A 4,081-nucleotide genomic window follows, 5' to 3' on the forward strand; every position below is an offset into this window, starting at 1 on the left:
CCCTTGCCGGGTCAGGGCGGACCGGGGTTATGTAGAGGGAGCAGGTAGATAGATAGGGCTGAGCGGAGGAGGAGGAGGAGGAAGAGGAGGAAGAGGAGGAACAGCAGCGACAGGACGAAGAGGGTTCGCTCGTGTGAAGAAGAAAAGGAGACTGCTAGAGGGAAGAGAAAGGGGGAGTGTTAATCGGGAGAGAACTGATGAAAGAGGAGGAGGAGAAAGAGGAGGAGGAGGAGGTGGAGGAGGTGGTGGTGGTGGAGGAAGAGTCTGTGCAAAGAGTGGAATAGGAGAAAAAAGGAAGGGAGATGTGAAGATGGAGAAAGAGAAGAATTACTGATCTGGTGGAGAAGATGAAAATGATGGAAAAGGAATAAGAGAAAGACGAAGGAGATGAATGCATATGAAGACTCGTCTTTTCAAAAACATCTATATACTTAAGACACAACTTGCTCCCGCCAGGGCTCGAACCTGGGACCTTCTGCGTGTAAAGCAGACGTGATAACCACTACACTACGAGAGCACTGAAGGTGGAGGAGGTGGAGGAGGTGGATGAGGTGGAGGTCAGTCTGTAGGAAGTGGACTAGGAGAATTTTAGGATGGATTAGCTTTTGAATGAGGATGGAGAAAGAGAAGGAGGTACAGTTGAAGGAGGTGAAGGAGATGTGGATGGTACAACACATTTCTTTCCTAAATGAAGTTAGTACCGTGACTTTTTTCCTGATACTTTATTTTCTAGAAAAAAATTGCTTCTATTTTTCCGTTACTTTTTCTTTTACTTTCTTTCCGATGACAGGTACCATGGTGGAGGTGAGGGAAGGAGGTGGAGGAGATAGGGATGGTACAATAGGTGAAGGTGGAGGAGATAGTGATGGTACAGTAGGTGGCGAAGGTGAGGGAAGGAGGTGGAGGAGAGTGAAGCAGTGCAATAGGTGGTAAAGGGGGAGGGAAGACGTTGGAGGAGATTGGAATGGTACAGTAGGTGGTAGAGGTGAGGAAGGAGGTGGAGGAGATAGGAATGGTACAGTAGGTGGTGAAAGTGAGGGAAGGAAGTGGAGGAGGAGAGTGAGGCAGTACAATAGGTGTTGCAGGCAGGGGCAGGTGCGTGACGGGCAGGCAGGTGTGGCTAATTGAGACAAGCGACGGAGAGGAGCCGCTATATCGCCTTCTACATTGACCCCGCGACCTCATCTTGTGTCTGTTTCTGAGTCTCGTATCCTTTCAATATCACGGTCAGTCTTCCCTTTATCACGGTCAGTCTTCCCTCTATCACGGTCAGTCTTCCCTTTATCACGGTCAGTCTTCCCTTTATCACGTTCAGTCTACCCTCTATCACGGTCAGTCTTCCCTCTATCACGGTCAGTCTACTTTCTATCACGGTCAGTCTTCCCTCTATCACGGTCAGTCTTCCCTCCATCACTGTGTCTTCCCTCTAGACCACCACAGCCTCATTTCATTTCACTTCACATCGTCCATTTATGTTTTTTTGCATTAATTTCCTACTCCCAATTTTGCATCTTACCAATACCTCAAGTTGGCCTTATCCTGACCTCATTTCCTGGCATTAACGATCTTATTTCCTCGCATACTCATGTGCCGGACCCTTAAATTACAACACCACACCTGCATAACTCCTCCTTAGCTCATTTTTCTTTCACTCGAGTCTCTTTCATCACCGAGTCTTCATCATTACGTCACTTCACTCAGGCATGTAGACTTTACCTTCTTACCTTATTTATTACCGACCTTATCTACGTCCACTCATATATCTCCTGTGGGTGACCTCGCCTTCCCCGGCCCATTGTGAAGCCGCCTTTGTTTGCCCCCTGACCCTGTACCCTGTGAGTCTTTGTTTTCCAGGGGTAACTAAGAAGGAGAGGAATGCGAAAGTGAGTCGAGGAACAAATGAAAAAAATGCAATGGATGAGGGATAAAAAATAAAGTTTGGAACTGGAGTATGGTCGACAACAGGATCCAAAAGAGGAGGAGGAGGAGGAGGAGGAGGAGGAGGAGGAGGAGGAGGAGGAGGAGGAGGAGGAGGAGGAGGAGGAGGAGGAGGAGGAGGAGGAGGAGGAGGAGGAGGAGGAGATGGAGGAGGAAGAGGAAGAGGAGGGGAGTTCTCCGCCCAGATGGAGATCATATTGGCAGGTAATTATCCGGTGTCCCTGTGTTGGCCAGCAGACCCTCCTCCTCCTCCTCCTCCTCCTCCTCCTCCTCCTCCTCCTCCTCCTCCTCCTCCTCCTTCTCTTCCTCCTCCTTTCCTTCTCTTGCTTCTATTACTCCTCTTCCTCCTCGTTTGATTTACACTTTGTTTTCTCTCTCTCTCTCTCTCTCTCTCTCTCTCTCTCTCTCTCTCTCTCTCTCTCTCTCTCTCTCTCTCTCTCTCTCTCTCTCTCTCTCTCTCTCTCTCTCTCTCTCTCTCTCTCTCTCTCTCTCTCTCTCTCTACGCATTAAAAGTCAGAAGAAGGAAGAAGCACTGATGGTATTCCAATTACGTGAGAGAGAGAGAGAGAGAGAGAGAGAGAGAGAGAGAGAGAGAGAGAGAGAGAGAGAGAGAGAGAGAGAGAGAGAGAGAGAGATGAGTTAAACCAGAAGACCATGACGAAGTGTGGAAATAAGAAGACTGATGAAATGAAAAGACGTGCAATAAGAGATGAAATAAAAGAAATATCAAATTTAATTAGAGAGAGAGAGAGAGAGAGAGAGAGAGAGAGAGAGAGAGAGAGAGAGAGAGAGAGAGAGAGAGAGAGAGAGAGAGAGAGAGAGAGAGAGAGAGAGAGAGAGAGAGAGAGAGAGAGAGAGAGCATTTACACCTCTAATAAAATGAATAGGTAAAAGAACGAAAGAAAAAGAAAACAGAGAGAAGGAAACAAAATAGACGGATAAAAAGAAAATAAGGAGACTTAATAATAAAGAAGAAGAGAAAAATAAAAAAATATAGAAAAAAAGATAGAAAGACGAAAAAAGGGAATAAAGAACGAAAAGGGAAGAAATAACAAGGAAAGGGAGAAGAAAGAGGAGGATTAGGAGTAAGAAGAGGAGAAGGAAGAGGGAGAGGAGGAGGAATACCTGCCTGATGGACCACTAATCAATGAAAGGTCTTCAAATTCCTAATGAAAGTCATATGGAAGCCGCAGAGGAAGTGACCAGAGAGGAAATTATAATGATGGAAGGAGGGACTGAGGGAGTGAGTGAGGGAAGGAACGAACAGAGGCTAAGAGAGAGAGAGAGAGAGAGAGAGAGAGAGAGAGAGAGAGAGAGAGAGAGAGAGAGAGAGAGAGAGAGAGAGAGAGAGAGAGAGAGAGAGAGAGAGATAATTAACAGTGAGGGGAGAATAGATAAGGGTAGACAGTAAGGAAGGATGGGAAGGGGAAGGGAAGGAAGACAGTAGAGAGGGAAGGTGGAAGAGAGAAAAAAAATAGACAGAAGGAATGGATAAATTTGATAGTGTGTGTGTGTGTGTGTGTGTGTGTGTGTGTGTGTGTGTGTGTGTGTGTGTGTGTGTGTGTATGTGTGGGTGTCGGTGAACTTAAGACTAAGATGTGATAAATGAATGACGTTATGGAAAGGAAAAAAATGAAGTCAAAGAACGAAAAAAGAAAAAAAATCCTCCTTCCGATTAAGTAAACACGAAAAACAAAATAAGAAAAAAAAAAAAGCAGGAAACTCATTCATTAACTTCAAAAAATACCACTTAAACACCAATTAACCATAAATGAACCAGTCTTTAACAAAACAAAGCATAAAAACCGAAAAAAAACACGCGAGAGAGAGAGAGAGAGAGAGAGAGAGAGAGAGAGAGAGAGAGAGAGAGAGAGAGAGAGCGCAGTATCGGAAGACCCACCGTCACCCTACCCTTACTTGGCTTTACCTAAGAGGAGTAGGAGATCAAAGATGGGACCCCACCACCTCTTGCCTCTAACCTCCTCCTCTTCATCCCTCTTCCACTCATCGGCAAAGCAAGTACGAGGGGCGAACGTGGGGACGTGTGGGCGTGGGCGTGAAATTGATTATAAAAGCTTCCTGGGCCTGCTTTGTCTTGCTTCGGTTAATTACTTGCAGCTCAATACCTTTTCATGGCTAATTA

At 45.9% G+C, this 4,081-nt stretch overlaps 1 non-coding gene across 1 annotated transcript; it reads right to left on the minus strand.

Moving 5' to 3' along the window:
• Positions 1-444: 444 nt before the first annotated feature.
• On the minus strand, positions 445-517 carry Trnav-uac. The gene has a single exon. It is a non-coding gene; the product is annotated as a tRNA-Val (tRNA).
• Positions 518-4,081: the final 3,564 nt, after the last annotated feature.

Source organism: Portunus trituberculatus, chromosome 44 (assembly GCF_017591435.1).
Source record: "Portunus trituberculatus isolate SZX2019 chromosome 44, ASM1759143v1, whole genome shotgun sequence".
Lineage (NCBI taxonomy): Eukaryota > Metazoa > Arthropoda > Malacostraca > Decapoda > Portunidae > Portunus > Portunus trituberculatus.